The sequence below is a fragment of the Mesoplodon bidens genome (assembly GCF_964165515.1).
Source record: "Mesoplodon bidens genome assembly, chromosome: 2".
Taxonomy (NCBI): Eukaryota; Metazoa; Chordata; class Mammalia; order Artiodactyla; family Ziphiidae; genus Mesoplodon; species Mesoplodon bidens.
Window position 1 is genome coordinate 179746470 of NC_138177.1, and position 16666 is coordinate 179763135.

The following is a 16666-nucleotide window of genomic DNA, read 5'->3' on the forward strand; positions in this document are numbered from 1 at the left end:
GGGTCTCTGTCTTTCATGTTAGAGGACTCATTTGGCGTGTGACGATCCAGGCTGCCCATTCAAATTTAAGAGAGAGGCACTGAAAGGTGCTTGTGCAGGGCCGGTTGCTTGGTAGGTGTCACTGAGAAGTAGCATTTTTTCATATGAGGTTGGGTTCCTTAGAGAGAAGTTCAAGGCCCCTGCCTAGAGGATGGGTAGAAGCCAGGCTGCCATGTTCCGGGAACCAGCTAGGAGAGGGTCTGTCTATTCAGCATGCAAACTTGCACTGAATCTTCCAGTTCTCAATATAGAGCCTCCCCTGCCTTCTGCTGCTCTGGTTCAATACTGCCTGCAGGAAACTAGCCATCTTCTGCTGGTGGAGGAGGGAGCTGCCTGGCTACGTGGACTGAGAGAGGGGTCTATGGCTCTAACACACACTTTAAACCAATATTCCTGCTTCCAGCCCCGCTCCCCACCCCCATCGTTGGGAACACTCTGTGGCCCCTATTCTCTAGCCTTTGGTGGGTCGTGTGTACAAGCCAGCTTGCTTCCCTCACAGCCAGGACATTCAACATTCTAAGCTTTGCTTTTCTTTCACCCACCTGCTTCCCATCTTTCAAAAGTTTTGCTCATATCCCTCCCCCTCTATCATCATTTTCTGTTTTCTTAAGGATTTATACCTTTTTCTTCCTCTACTCTCATTTTAGTGGACTTTTGAAACAGCGCAGAGATAAACATATGCATTCAGTTATGTTTTTGTGGAAGTTCATGATAATATTTACCAAGAAATAAAAATCAAGTTTCCAAAGATACACACACAGAAGACTCTCCAGGGAGGATACTCCAACAAGGAAACAATGGTTCTTTCGGGAGGGGGGTAGGATTATAGAAGAGTGATGCTTGTAATTTTTTTGTATTCTGTAAACTTTCGACAGTAAATAGGTATCCTTTACAAATCAAAAAGTAGGAGGGTTAAAAATCATTATTTAAAGGCATCTTCTGAAACACAAATCAAGATAGTGTAAACAGGTGTGTAGCAGAAAAAGAAACTAATTCCTCTACACAGGTCTACAAAATCCATGGTTTTCACCTATGTGCCAGGGAGTCCTGGGGCTCCACAGAAGCACCCCAAGGCCTTCAGAGGGTGGCAGGAGTAGGACAGGTGCGCAGTGGGGGGAGTTCTGGGCCAGTCTCTACTTGTACCACAGTGGCACTCTTTTAATCTGCTTTATAGGTTAAAATTCTGCTTAATATTTTGATCTTTTTAAAGAGGTCCACACTAACAAAGAAGTGTGGAAAGTACCGAGGAAGACCTAGAAAAAATGAGGTGGGGCGGGGAAAAGCCTCCAAGGATGACATCATGTAACCTCGTGCCCTACCTGAACCATCAGAAATGACAGTAGCTGCTCGAGCAACCGTATAAGGAAGATGGTGCTGTGCACCCACAGAATACATATGTACCCACACAGCTTGCAAACGGGACAAATCTGCACACTTGCTAATCATACCCAGCTACCCCCAGATACCAAAGGCAGGTGTTCAGCCAAGGCTCGGTCAGTGTCAGTCTCTGACCTCAATTTCTTCATTTGCACAATGAAGGGACTACATTCAGCTTCCAAGCTAATGTCCCAGAAGTTCCAAGGAGCATCCTCTTACTGACACAGTGACTGCCAGCTCTCTAGAGAAACAGAATGTCCCCAACTAAGGACTCCTTGAGAAGCAATATCAAGTTATGAAAATCCAATCCACTTCCTTCGGAAGAAGGTTTTAATTTTTCTCTCATCAAATAGGTCAGCCCAGCTCTATCATGAACGCAGCAAGTCAAATACCAAATGCTGCAGTTTAATAATGGGCTCCAGGGCTCCTGGGAGCACAGCCATCCCTTCCTTCCCAGGTAGCAGCATCCCTCTCTTGGGAAGCTGGCTGGGGTCTAGTTCACATCCCCCTTCATAGGCTCTGAGCACCAATTTGGGTCACTCTCTTCCTTTTAGCATTCTAGTCCTTAAGCGAAGTTCTCCTTTGGCTAGATAGTCAGGGAGGGTGGATTCCATTCAAATTCTTAACCTATCTACAAAATAACATCTCTTCTTCCCCCCCCCCCCCACACTTGTTTCCTTTGCCCAACCTACCTCTCTGGAATGTTCCAAGAAAGACCAGCAGCAAAGGTCCCTCTGCCTGGCAGATTAAAGATGCTTTGGGATCAATGAGCGTCATTCCGCCCTTGCCTGACTCTGAGCTCCTTATCTGTCTGAAAAAAAAGAAAAGAAAGAGAAAGAGAAAGAAAGAAATCTTTAAGAAGAGAAAGTCTCAGAAAACTTCTGTGCATTCTCTTAGAGGACTTTAGCTCAAAAGCAACTGTTTCACCAAGGTTTCCTTTTTGCAAACCAGTCACATTGTGCTTGATGGGCCTTTTTCACCATCTGTGTCAATGCCACCCCCAGCTCCCTTTGGTGGTACTGAAGCAAACCACAGGAACATTTCCAGTGCCTGAAGCAGGAATTCATATACGTACAGATGACTCAGATCATTTTTAGAGTTGTTTGTTGTTTTGTTTGGTTTTTAAAAGCAAAGTAAGTGATCTGAGTCAAGCCTGGGTTCAAGTTCCATTCAATGGCTGCAAAATCAGGTCTGTGAACTTGAGGTCCCCATTCAAGACCCAAATTGCATCATAAAGGAAGATTCATCCCTGCTTGCTGGAGATGAAAAGGAAGGGTGTGTGGGGAGGGGTCGGCCCACTCACTGCATTTGTGGTGCTTCTTTCCCTACTGTGGGCGGCTCCTGGGAATAATCTGACCCCAGAGACAGAAAGACACCTGAGTTCTGGAAGCCCAGGCGGCTGGGTTCCAGCAGCAGGACCTGCCCCCCGCCCCTTTCCCCCAGCTACCTGCACAGCAGGATTCTCCTGCCTGGAACCCACTGGGCTCCTGAAGAGCAGGAAACCTGAACCACCGGTTTCTCCATGAGACAAAAAGCCCAGTCCTAGGAAGCCGTTGGAAAAGGTGTCATTCCAAGAAGACATTTCCCAAGGTCCAAGCTGGAATTCTCCCGGCTGCCAGCCTAATCCCTGGAAGGATACCCCATGGACCCTGCTGCAGGAGCCCAGGAACATGGGCTTGGATGGTCCCTCCATTTAGCATCCAGGTGAGGATGGCAAGGCACTTCCCAAAGCACTGTCACCAGAGAAAAGGGAGGTCAGCGACAAGAGCTAAGAAAGAAATAACTTCCATTCTGACCAAGGGAGTTAATTAACAAGAGAACAAAAAACAACAGCTCAGTCACAGGGAAATGAGACAGGATCGTAGAGAAAGCACTTTCGAAACGAGGAAAGAGGAAGCAAAAAGAATGATGGAGCCGAGAGAATGAAAGATAAGAGAAAAATTAGTCCTTAGGAATTCAGGTCAGGAAATAGGGAGCCGGGACAGAATTCACAAGAGGGGGCCAGGGAGGACGTCTTTTGCTCTGGCCCTCACGCTGGCCGGGACCTCAAGAGCTGGGTCTACCGCCCTCTAGCCCTCTGGGTTCAAGGGCAAAGCTTTGGGAGGCAACGCTAGGAATGGCCAGAGCGCAGGATGCTCGGTCCCGAATCGGGGGCAGGGGGAGGGGAGGGCTCGCGCGGCAACTGCTCGGTCCCTGACAAGTAAACAGCTTGCCCCCGAACAGGCGTGCGTCCTCGTCCGGAGCCCGGCTGAGGGCCCTGCTCATTCCCATCTAGGGCGGTAGCGGGACACCCCGGATTCCCGGCCCCCGGGAGGCATAAAAGTGATGCAATGAGATCAGAAAAGGAGAGTATGAACCAGCCCACACCAGAGAATCACAGCGCGAGAGCGGCCCGCTGCCTCTGCCTCCCCAGCGGGGTCCGGTCCGCCCTGGGAACGCGCCTCCTCCTCCAGACCCCACGCGCCCCCGGGCCCCGGATCTCCCCAGGCGGACAAAGCCTGGCGCTGGGCGGGGCGTGGCGGGGCGTGAGAGGTGGGGGGGGCACTGGGACCCCGCAGACGCCCGCACAGGTGGGCTCCGTACCGGGTGTCGGTGCCGGGGGCGGGGCCCGGTCTCCCTGGAGACGGTTGCCCAAGGGACGCGGCGGGCGGGTCCCGGAGCGACGGGAGGGCGCGAGCCTCTGGGCGGCGGCGCGGAGCCCGCGGGGGCCTGAGGGCAGGCCCGCGGTGCGGAGAGGGTGAGCGGGTGAGCGGGGCATCCGCGGAGGGGCGCGGTCCTGGGCGGGGCCCGGACAACGGGCGGACGCGGGCAGGGCCAGGGGGCGGGGCGTCCCCGGGGCTGGGGCGGGGCCAGCGGCGGCGCGGGCACCGTCGGCAAATTCTCACAGCCCCAGCCAGGCGAAGCTCTGGAGAGCAGGCGTCCGCTGCGCGCCTCGTGGACGCCGCTGCAAATCCTCCTGGACCCCCGCTGCTCCCTGCTGGCGGGTGGGGTTGCGCCTGGAGTCGGGAACCTCAGTCGCCCGTGGACCCCGGACGGCTTGCGCACGCTGGCCCTGGCCCCCCTTTTGCCTTGTAACCAGAGGATAGAAAATGCCACCTGCCACGTGAGCCAGGGCCGGTCGTCCGCCAAACTGCTTTCCCCTCCCGGGTTCCCAGGGAATCACCAGAAAGGGCGGGGCCAGGGACCAGTGTCACTTGTGGGGAGCCGGAGTCACCCGAGAAACTGGCCAACCCTGGCTCTGTGCTCAAATCCAGTGTGCGGGCTGTTCCCCAGCCGCTGGGCCTCCCTCTCCGTCGGAGTTCCCCTCACATGTCGGATTTAGAAAATAAATGGGTTAACCCGGGACTTTCACGACACACCTATTCATTACAATGAACTATGCGTGCCGGCATAGCATGCGTGCAATAGCGCGGTCATCCCCCTGCACTTTGCTCCAGTTTTTATCCTTATCCAGGCATCACACTGTAAAGTGGGTACTGTTATCCCTTGGGTTGTAAATGAAGCCGAAACTCAGAGGGCAGGGAACTCTCACACACACAGACACACACACGTCCGCACCCAATCCCACAGCCTCTTAGCAGCAGAGCTAGCTTTGGAAGCACTTTGGACCGGTACCGGGCCCACACCCTTCTTGCCCTGCAAAGTCCCAGGTCCCCTCGAATGTTCTTTCGGGTCCACAGCCGGACTTCAACCCATGTCACAGTGGAGCGCAAGAGGAGGAGGGGAGTGCGAGGTTCAGAGCAACCCCAGGGTGTCCCACCCGGGCGGGGCAGACGTGGGGCAGAACAAAGTGGCCTGAGGCACAGCCCGCGGTGGTCCCAATTGCTCCGCCGTCTCCGCCTCCGCCTCCAGCCAGTGTTCCAGGTGAGGCGCCCAAGGCAGGGCCCGCCCATCCGAGCCCAAAGAGCCTCCCTCCGCCCCAGCGTCGCCTAGAGCCTGCGAAGAGGGCAGGAGAAAAACTCGGCCAGGAGCTCCCGGGAATGTTGAAGAAGCCTGGGATGAGCAGACCAGGCGGCCCGGCCGTGGGAGGTCCCGGGACCCTCTGTGAGCTCTGCGTCGCCAACCCCAGCACCCCTGTCAGGGCCGGGGTTCCGGGCGCCCCGGCCACCTCGAGGAGAAGAGAGAGGGGGTTCAGGATGGGAGGATCCCCCTCCGTATCCCGTCCCCGGATGTCACACACAGACACACTCACAAAAACATACACTAGCATGCACGTTCACACACACGCACTCGGGCAGTTACGTAAATCAACACACACAATGACGCACGAAGTCACACACTCCCGCACAAGTACTCAGACACAGAGACCGAAGACACACACACACAATTACTCTATGTAAACACACAATGACACAGACGCACTCGTGCGCATTCACACTCAATCTCACTCTCTACCCGCACAGCGCAGCGGGCTGTGCACTTTGCCGACCATCTCTGGAGAAGGCGGAGCCTCGCCACTGGGTGGGAACCGCCCCGCACCCAACCTAGGGCTCCACCGGCTGTCTTCCTCCACCTCCACCTTCACTCCCGGGGACGCTGGCGGCTCGAACCCCGACTCAGCCCGGGTAGGGAGGGGTACCTCGTGGGGGTGGGGGGAGGCAGGACCGCCCTTGACCCACAGGAAGGGGGTTTCCCAGGATGAAAAATAAGCCTCAGGGTCACAGCTGTACCTTGGATGGGCAGACAGAGGCTGGGAGGGGTTCTCTGACTGCCATCCTGACCGGGGAGGGGTTGTATCCCTAACAACCCCCAACCAGGAAGGGATAACGACCCCACAGGGCCGGGCCACCAAAGAGATTTTCCAAGGGGCAGACAGGCTTTTGCTGTTCCCATCTCCATAGGCGGCCCCAGGCCCCCTATCCTGAAGACTTCCTTTCTCTCCAGCCTGGGTCTGGTTGAAAGTCAAGCTCAAAGACAAGGTCCCCATTAGCACTGTTCAAATTGGGGTATTATTTTCCTCTGGAGCCAAGAGAAAAACCCAAGATTCTTTGAAATGGCAAAAGCCACAGAAGTCATCCTGCGTGTATTCACAGATGTACTGGAACTGCACTGACAAATTCCCAAAAGATACATAATGTAATCAGTTGTTTGGGAGAGAATTAAGTGAACTAATACAGACACATGGAAAGTCTCTATAACAGTGCCCGGTGTGTATACTAACCACTCAGAAGTGTTGGCTCTCACAGATGGGAAAGAGACACAAAGAGATGCAGCAACCTGGCAGAGAGGGAAGAAAAATCAAAGTCTCCTGATCTCCTCGCTCCAAGCTAAGGGATCTTAAGTCCTTTTTGAAATACTAGTGAGGGTATAAAGAAATTAGTTTAGTGGATAAATAAATTCGTTTCACCATTGTTAGAAAGAATAGGGAAATTCGATTCCCAGTCCTCTACTAGCGACTGCCAGAAGGAGTGGATCCTCTTTATAAGCTCCCGAGCTTGAGGCAAGAAATCCGAAGAGCCTCTGCTCGCACCCATGAGAACGCTTGGTACATTCAACAGACCTGTAAGAGGGGAGTTGAGGGGCTTCCCTGGTGGCGCAGTGGTTGAGAGTCCGCCTGCCGATGCAGGGGACGTGGGTTCGTGCCCCGGTGCGGGAGGATCCCACATGCCGCGGAGCGGCTGGGCCCGTGAGCCATGGCCGCTGAGCTTGCGCGTCCGGAGCCTGTGCTCCGCAACGGGAGAGGCCACAACAGTGAGAGGCCCGCGTACCGCAAAAAAAAAAAAAAATAGGGGAGTTGATCTGCTCCATGAGGCACTCCTTCTTCTCCCCATCCTGATACTTCCACGTGAGCTTGCTGTGATGAAATGTCAGCTTCTCTCTGCTGCCCACCGATATCCCAGGCTCCAACCTTCCTGGAATTCTGCTTGGCTCTTCCTGTTCAAACCTGGCACTCAGCATTGCAGGGGGTCAGAATGTGTCGACCCTAAATACGCCACTTTGGCATATTGATTATTTTGAATTAAAAGGAGTTGATAAACAGCCAGTGCACAAAGGACACTCTGAACCTTCTTTATCCCCTAAAAGCAGGAAGTAAATCTCCCATGTGAAAGGGATCTTCCCTGTTCCAGGAGGTAGAAGGCATCCCTAACCACCAGAGACAGGGAGTTTAGGGCCAAGGAGGCTGTGCAAACAAACCTGGTTAACTTTCTTTTTTTTTTTTTTTTAGATTTATTTATTTATTTATTTATTTTTGGCTGCGTTGGGTCTTCGTTGCTGCTCTCAGGGCTTTCTCTAGTTGCAGCGAGCAGGGGCTACTCTTCCTTGCGGTGCGCGGGCTTCTCATTGCGGTGGCTTCTCTTGTGGAGCACGGGCTCTAGGCACGTAGGCTTCAATAGTTGTGGCTCACGGGCTCTAGAGCACAGGTTCAGTAGTTGTGGCTCACAGGCTCAGTTGCGCCGCGGCACGTGGGATCTTCCCAGACCAGGGCTCGAACCGGTGTCCCCTGCATTGGCAGGCAGACTCTCAACCACTGCACCACCAGGGAAGTCCCAGACCTTGTTAACTTCTTCACCATCTTACTACCCCTAGCCCGAACCCCTTGTCTTGTCAATTCTTCACAAATTAATTGTTTGTCTAAAAGATACAAAAGCTTTCTGCTCTGGTGACTTCTTTTGAGTCTCATATCTTTGGGGGGCTTCCATACATATGTATGTGTTTAAATTTGTTATTCTCCTGTTAATCTGTCTTTTTATTACAGGGCAGGTGTGGGGAGGCCTCAGCCAAGAACTTAGAAGGGTAGAGGGAAAACCATTTTTCTTTCTCTATAGCATTTTTAGGTGTGGTCAGATAAGAAAGCTGAGTAGGGACAAGACTAAAAAGGCTACAGTTGAAAAAAAAAAAAGATGAAACTAACAACAACCAAAAAACCAAAAAACAGTTAAATGTTTGTTTTAAGTTCTATTGGGAAAAACAGGAAGACTCTGAAAAATAATCCTCCTCAAAGGCGGAAGATAGTTACCACCGTTATTCACATAATTCCCCTGTCCTTTTGTTCCCTTGATCTTTTTACTCTCAAGGCCCAAGGGTGAGGGAACCTAATTACAGGAGTGTCTGGCTCCTGCGTGCCTGTCATCTTTACATATTTTCATTATCTTTGAGACTCTCACCCCCAGGTAACTCAAAAAGTGTAGTTAAAAAGCAAAGTTAATTAGAATCTGGAGCTTCCTTCTTTCTTTTGCTAATTCCCCAAGCTTAGACCAAAAAAGTCTGTCTGAACTGAGGCTTCCAGAGTTTGTGATCTGGGGGTGGGGGAGGGGAGGCACAGATTTAAAAAGTGATGCTCATGTCTGCAATGCAACATGTCAACCCAAAACCGTGCGTGGTTGCAGGGAATCTCCCCAAGAAAGGTAGGAGCACCAGCCCTGGAGTTAGATCTGCCTTTGGATGACTGTCCTAATCTCTCCAGAGCCATATCCTCCCCTGTAAAAGAGGAGCCACCAGACTTGGCCAGTAGAGGTAAGGAGCAATGGGACAGCACAGGTAGGGGGCTTCCAGCCCGGCCTCGCGGTGGGGCACCTGGTTATATCCTGCATTCCACCACGGTTTCCTGTGAGTCTTAGGTTTCCAATTCTAGCATGTGATCCTTGTGGGAGGACATGAGGTCTTAGACATTTTTATACATTTTAGAGAAGAAAAGCTATTCCTCTGTTTCTGGAAAAGGTCAATTGTGAATTTTTATTCTGAGAAAATTAGAGTAAGGGGATAAAAAGGGTGCCTGGAACATCAGGGGACTGTGTGAATCACACATCAAAGCTCACGAAAGATACCCCGGGGGACTCAGGGAACTGACCTTCTAGAATCTCCTTGTGAAAACCTCTAGATGTGTTTGAGAAGCCGTTGAGGGTAAGGAAATTCAACTAAGGGCTAGGAAATTTTTAAAAGTTGGGTCCAAACTTGAAGAAGGTAAAAAGAATGAATCTGGAAATATTAGACTAAACATATTTACTGAGCTGCAGCTTAAAGATCATTTAGTTAAGACGGGGGGCAGGGGGCTTACGTAAGTCACACAATCAGATCCACAGCAGTCAGTACCTGGGAGATACCAAAGTGGACAGCACCTAGTGGCAGGGCAGGAATAAAGACGCAGACGTAGAGAATGGACTTGAGGACACGGGGCGGGGCGGGAGGGGAAGCTGGGATGAAGTGAGAGAGTGGCATGGACATATATACACTACCAAATGTAAAATAGATAGCTAGTGGGAAGCTGCTGCATAGCACAGGGAGATCAGCTTTGTGACCACCTAGAGGGGTGGGATAGGGAGGGTGGGAGGGAGGCTCAAGACGGAGGGGATATGGGGATATATGAATACATATAGCTGATTCACTTTGTTGTACAGCAGAAACTAACACAACACTGTAAAGCATTTATACTCCAATAAAGATGTGGAAAAAAAAAAGTGGGCAGCAGCAGAGGGAACAGCAGCTAACATGTTCTGGCCCATACAACATGGCAGTCATCATGCTAAATGTTTTTACATTTATCATGAAGGCTTTAAAACATGGTGGCCAATTCTCATAGAAAAGGCATCTATGTCTCCTCCCCTTAAATCTGGGTGGGTTTCTGACTTCCTTGACTAAGAGAGTATAGCAGGAGTGGTGCTAAGTGGCTTGAGAGTTTAGGTCATAAAAGGTCATACAGCTTCCACTTTGGTTTGGAACCAAGCACCAATGCTTGTTATTGGAGTTCTGGCATCAAGAAAGTGTGACCCAGAGCCGCCATGCTGTGAGGAAGCCCAAGCCAGAAAGAGAAGCCAGTGTAAGCACTCAGGTTGACAGTCCCATCTGAGCCCAGCCTTTGAGTCATCCCTGCCCAGGCAACTAGACAAGTGAAGAAACTTCCAGGTGATTCCAGCAGCCCCCCAACCCGATGTTCAAGTAATCCGCAGCCCTTTGAGAGTCTTCCCTGCTGACTCCAGACATCACAGGACACAGCCAAGCTGTCCTGTCCAGCCCTGTCTGAGTTCCTGGCCCACGGAATCCATGCCCATAATAAAAACACTTGTTACTTTATATCTCGAAGTTTGGTGTGGTTTGCACAGCAGTACATACCTGGGACTTTATCTCATCAAATCGTCAAAACAACCCCACAAAGTAGGTATTATCATCTCCTTAAAGAAACTGAGGCCGAAGACGTACCCAACGTTACACAATAAGTGGCAGAGCAGGGATCAGAACCCACACCTACCAACAGCTAAAACTGCTTCTAACAATGAATCGTCCACCTCCTATAGGGCACAAGGGTCGATTTTTTTATGCATGATATATGCCCATTTCATCATGACCCGTTCCTGCCCCTCAAGACAATCTTATGGACCACTTGGAAAAGGAGGGGCCTCCAGAGACTCTGTTAGATGACGTGACCCAGTGCCCTGGTGGGAAGTGGTCAAAACCACCAGGATGAGTCCTGGGCCTGTTCTAGTCAATACCCTTCTTGATGACGGGAATGAAAGGAAATTCAAAAACTGGCTCACCCATTTGACAGAAATGCAAACAGAATTCACAAATACCTGGAGAAAGAATCTGTAAAAATTATTCTAACAGAAGTGGGTAAATCTGGTAGAACCAAGTTCAAGTCTATATATAATTACATGTCAATCTCCCTAATTACAAATACAGAGTAGGGGGGAGAGGGAAGACGCCTCAATAGAGCATGGAGCCCAGAGAACTCAGAGCTGACCCAAAGCTCATTCAGAGGCAGCAATGTAAGCCCTTCATGAATGAGCCCGCTGGGTCCTGGATCTCATAAGGACCATTCTCTATATGAAACTACATCCAGGTACTTGCCCTTCCTGGTAGTCACACCTTTGTGCAGCTACCCCCCCGCCGCCACATTATAGCAGGGTTGTGACCAAAAGAATATGGCAGAGTGATGCCATGTCACCTTCTAGATTAGCTTATAAAAGACCATAGGGCTTCGGTCTTGGGCAATCTTTGTCTCTTTCTCTCATCTATTTTTTTTCTCTTTTCTCTTTCTCTCATCTTTAACTCTGGGCTAAGCCAGCAGCCATGTTGTAAGGACACTCAAGCTGCCCTAGGAAGAAGCCCACATGGCAAGGAACTGACACATCAAAACCTTGGCAGGTACCTCCAGCCACATACACCTGCAGCCCCAGCTGCTCCCAGATTCTGACCCAAAGAAACCGAGATGGTAAGTGTTTGTTGCTTAAGCTAAGTTTTGTGATAACTTGTTACATAGCAAGAGATAACTAATACACTAATGGCTGCCGTGTTCCTTGCTGTGTGGCCCAGCACCTGCTCCAGGCTTAGTATAGCAGAGGTTCCATCCGATACCTGTGACTGAATAAACAGTCAGTACAAACAACTCCTCCACTGTAATTATGAGTCAGACATGTTCCTAAAGAATCAGCAACAGGCCGAGTGAAAGAAGCCAGCCACAGAAGACCACATCCTGTATGATTCCATGTGTATGAAATGTCCAGAACAGGCAAGTCCATAGAAACAGAAAGTAGACCAGTGGTTGCCTAGGGCGGGGGGGGTTGGGGAGAACTGGGGAGTGACTGCTAGTGAGTACAAGGTTTCTTTTTTGAGTGAGGAACATGTTCTAAAATAGATTATGGTGATGGTTGCACAATTCTGTGGGTATATTAAGAAACCACTGAGTTGTGTACCTTAAATGAATTTTATGGCATGTGAATTATATCTCAATAAAGCTTGTTGTATTAGAAAAAGGGGAGAGAAGGGCTTCCTTGGTGGTGCAGTGGTTAAGAATCTGCCTGCCAACGGAGGGGACACGGGTTCGAGCCCTGGTCCAGGAAGATCCCACATGCCGCAGAGCAACTAAGCCCGTGCACCACAACTACTGAGCCTGCGTTCTAGAGCCCACGAGCCACAACTACTGAAGCCTGTGTGCTACAACTACTGAAGCCCCCGTGCCTAGAGCCCGTGCTCCGCAACAAGAGAAGCCACTGCAATGAGAAGCCCGTGCACCGCAAGGAAGAGTAGCCCCCACTCGCCGCAACCAGAGAAAGCCTGCGCGCAGCAACGAAGACCAGCCATAAATAAATAAATAAATAATAAATAATTAAAAAAAAAAAAAAGGGTGAGAGGAAACCAGGTGAGGTCACTGTCCAAAATGGGAAGTGGCACCAAGGGAGGCTGGTTCCCCACAGGACTAGGAAAAGCCTTGGGATTCTCAAAAGCTGAGGGGCCCCCCCAATGCCTGGAGCAGAGAACATGCTAAGGTCTCAGGGAGGCTAACCAATGCCTCAGGCACCATGGGGTGGGGTGGTCTACACCAGCCCACCCACTCAGTGAAAGGGGGTCTGTGTGCTCATCATACGGGGTCTCAAGCCGCCTGGAGCCCAACATGCAAAGCCTGGACATGTCCCTGACTTCCCATCCCCCAGAGACCATTCCACCCACCCATGGTCGACACCCAGCTCTCCTGGGCTGGCTTTTCCACCTGCCCAAGCCAAGGCCCTTCACGCAGAAGCGGGGTGGGCCACAAACCCACAAGCTGCAACTGTCCCAAAGGACAGGCAGGCTCCGCAAATGAACCGATCCTACAGGGGAGTCACCCAATGATGCAGGAAAGCCGGTCCTGGCTGAAAGCCCCCAAAAGGAGCAGTGAATTTAGGGCAAAGAAAAGGACTTAAATGACACAGAGCACACTTGTACATCGTATCTAAGAGGTGGTCAAGACTGGAAACAGAAACAGCTTCAAAGCAGACTTTGAACAAGTGTGTCTCACAGAGGCCTTGGGGTGGTCAGAATCTTCCGTCTCTCTCTGGCCTCTGAGGTTGGTTTCGGAGTCAGAGTCTCACAATGTGAAGAAGCCAGTGGTCGGACCTAAACAGCTCTTCACTGCACCCTCCCAGAGTCTAGGGTGAGCCTGGGGGCCCGGGGAACCTAATGAAAGTATACACACAAATGTTCTCCTAGGAACATTTTCTGGGGAGAAGGTCTGAGATTTTTCAGTGGATTTTCCTTTCTTTTCTTTTCTTTTTTAAGTTGCGGCACGTGGGATCTTTAGTTGCGACATGTGAACTCTTTAGTTGCAGCATGAGAGATCTAGTTCCCTGACCAGGGATCGAACCCGGGCCCCCTGCATTGGGAGCACGGAGCCTTAGCCACTGGACCACCAGGGAAGTCCCAGCAGATTTTCAAAAGGATTTAAAATCTGAAAAAGGTTAGAAACGATTGAGTGGTGGATTTCTAGGGCAGGTGGATGATAGATTTTTTTTTCTTCCTTTGGCAAATCTGTATTTTTAACAAACTTTTCATAACTAGCTTGTACTGATTCTGTACAATTAAATCTATATAGTATATACACACACACTTATAAAACATAGAGCACATATATTAAAAACATGTGCATGCATAATCTAGGAAAATCACAACCTATGATACCTGGAAGATGTAGACCCCCCAATCTCAAGACCCCCAAGAAATTAATATCTTTTAAAGCTACAAACTCAACTTCCTCTCTTCTCTCCTGATCCCAAACAAGTCACACACACACACCCCACACACACATTCAGGATGGCAATGGAGTTGGGTGCCCCTCATAAGGGTGCCAGCTACTTGGCAGTTTACTCCATTCTCCTGGGTACCCCCTCCCCAGGCTCAGCCCCCAGCCTCCTTCTCCACCCAGCCATGGGCTTACGTGTCCTTCTCTCCTGTTGTCATGAAACCCTAGATCTGCAGACAACCTGTAGGCCTTGGGGATGACAGAGAACTCTGAACATCTCATTCCATCAGCCATCGCCTGGTCCATCTCTCCTTGGCAGGTGCCCCCATGCCTCCTCCTTCCACTCCCAGGTCTCCAGGCTGCTCCTGCCCTGGGAGCCTCTGGGATAAGTTCAGAACAACAGCCTCTTCATCAGTTATCAGGCCCGTCTTTGGGGCTACAGCAAGCAGCTCCCATCACTGAGCACCTACCACGATAAGGCACATTTTAGGTGCCTTAGGTCCATTTTCGAATTTAATGATCACAAGTAGCCCTGAAGGCAGGCCCTCTGTTTCACAAAGGATGAGGGTGAGGCTCAGGGAGGTTACGCTGCACAGCTAGTGATGGGAGAGGCAGATCTGAACCAGGTTGACTCCAGAGCCCTGCTCTTACCAGTGTACCACACTGCCTTTCCTGGGTCAGGGCAAAGGAACCAGACTGGGGCCACTGGTCAAGAAGACACCTGAGTACCGATGCTCTGATTGTGTCACCCATTAGCTTGAGGACCCTTAGGTGGACTTCCCACAAAAGGTTCAAGAGGGCTTCCCTGGTGGCGCAGTGGTTGAGAGTCCGCCTGCCGATTCAGGGGACACGGGTTCGTGCCCCGGTCCGGGAGGATCCCACATGCCGCGGAGCGGCTGGGCCCGTGAGCCATGGCCGCTGAGCCTGCACGTCCGGAGCCTGTGCTCCGCAACGGGAGGGGCCACAGCAGTGAGAGGCCCGCGTACCGCAAAAAAAAAAAAAAAAAAAGGTTCAAGAGTTGGGAAAGGAAGCAGTTGAGATTTCAGAGGCCAGGCCCTGCTTCCTCTGGACAGAGGGGGAGAATGGGCACCACCTGGGCAGGCTGGGGCCACGCTGGGTACCGGAAGCTGCATCCTCCTGGCACTTCTCTGTAGAGGAACAGATCCCAGGAAGACACTCCACCAGAGACAAAGGACCAGCAAGAAAAGAAAGGCTGCCTGGACCCCAGCCCCTCTGCACAGCCAGGGGACTCCCAGAGGCCTCAGCCCTCCTCCCACCTGGGACCCAGATTCCCCTGCCCCAAATAAATGCTTCCTCCTGGGAAATAGGTGGCCACATTTGGAGACAGTACAGGACAGGGGTTAGGAACAGGCCCTGCCACTTCCTCGGGCAATACCCAGGAAGTGCCTAGGTAATACCTAAGCACTTCCTGAGTCATACCTACGGAAGTTACTAAACCTTTCTGTGCCTCAGTTCCCCCTTCTGTAAAACAGAGATCGCAATAGTGCTTAAAAGAATAAATTAGTATTTTCAAAGTGCCCAGAACACTGCCTAGCAGAGTGGGGGGGCTACAGAAGTGTCTGTGTTGTTATTCTTATGAGACGAAGACAGAGCAAGTTAGAGCAATGAAGGTGGCAATTCAGAGCTGGCCAATAGCAAGGCTCATTAGTACAAATGCTGCTGATTGGATCTGCAGAAAAAGAAACTGGTGTGAAAGGCCTCCCTTCTAGAGCTTGTTGTGCTCATCTCAGAGGGGCTGGTGTCGTTGAGATGGGAGTTCTGAGTCAAACCCCGCCTCTCGCCCAGGCTCTGTGATTCCGACGTCTTACCTGACCTCTCCCTAGCAGAAATGGGGGAACCGTGCTCTGCATTTGCTCTTTTTTTTTTTTGGCGGTACGCGGGCCTCTCAGTGTTGTGGCCTCTCCCGTTGTGGAGCACAGACTCCGGACGCGCAGGCTCAGCAGCCATGGCTCATGGGCCCAGCCGCTCTGCGGCATGTGGGATCTTCCCGGACCGGGGCACAAACCCGTGTCCCCTGAAACGGCAGGCAGACTCCCAACCACTGCGCCATCAGGGAAGCCCTGCATTTGCTCTTGAAGACATCCTGACCACTCATGCTGACCACGCGGGGTGCCAGGCTGCCAGGTCCTGGTCTCTGCAAGAGCTGGCTGTGATTGTGCCCAGATACACCCACACCAGCTGTTCACCTTTGTAATGACACAACGTGGTAAGTGGATAAGTGGAAGAAATCCGGGTGTGAAAAAAGAAAGAGCTGTTTCCATGAAGACGGAACTGACTGCTTTAGAAATAATAAAGACAAGTCACTGAAACAAAAGTTTCCGTTGAACGAGACTGAGCAAAGAAACTGTAAAAGATAGCGGAAAGGGACTTCCCTGGTGGTCCAGTGGTTAAGACTCCACACTCCCAATACAGGGGGCCCAGGTTCGATCCCTGCTCAGGGAACTAGATCCCGTGTGCCACAACGAAGACCCAGTGCAGACAAATAAATAAATAAATATTTTAAAAAAGAGAGATAGGGGAGAAGAATAAAAATTGACAAGGTCGATACGCCTTACGTAAGAATGATGAACCGATCAAACAAAAGCTCTTGGCCTTACATCAGTACATCAACGTACATCGATGTTTTAAGTTAAAATAAAATGCTTAGATGCGAGGTATAGCATGTTAATTAGCTACGTAAACCAAAGTTTCAGTTACTCAACCAATGAATCACAGAGGATAAAAGGGCTTTTATGAAGCTAGACATTTCTTGTCACAGTTGCGTCTAATCTAATCGCTATTTTGCCTTAATCTATGTTT

At 51.0% G+C, this 16666-nt stretch overlaps 1 protein-coding gene across 8 annotated transcripts in view; it reads right to left on the bottom strand.

The window, feature by feature from the left end:
• PIK3CD (phosphatidylinositol-4,5-bisphosphate 3-kinase catalytic subunit delta) overlaps positions 1-16666 on the bottom strand; it is a 49840-nt gene that overhangs the window by 25454 nt on the left and 7720 nt on the right. For 4 of the 8 annotated variants that reach the window (XM_081226062.1, XM_081226069.1, XM_081226068.1 and 1 more), the window contains exon 2: positions 2109-2227. The exons of 1 other annotated variant lie outside the window; for it this stretch is intronic. The gene's annotated coding sequence lies outside the window, so the exon portion shown is untranslated. Of the gene's footprint in view, positions 1-2108; positions 2228-3999; positions 4154-16666 lie in introns of those variants that run through there. 3 more of the 8 variants (XM_081226065.1, XM_081226063.1, XM_081226064.1) reach the window with 3 other exon arrangements.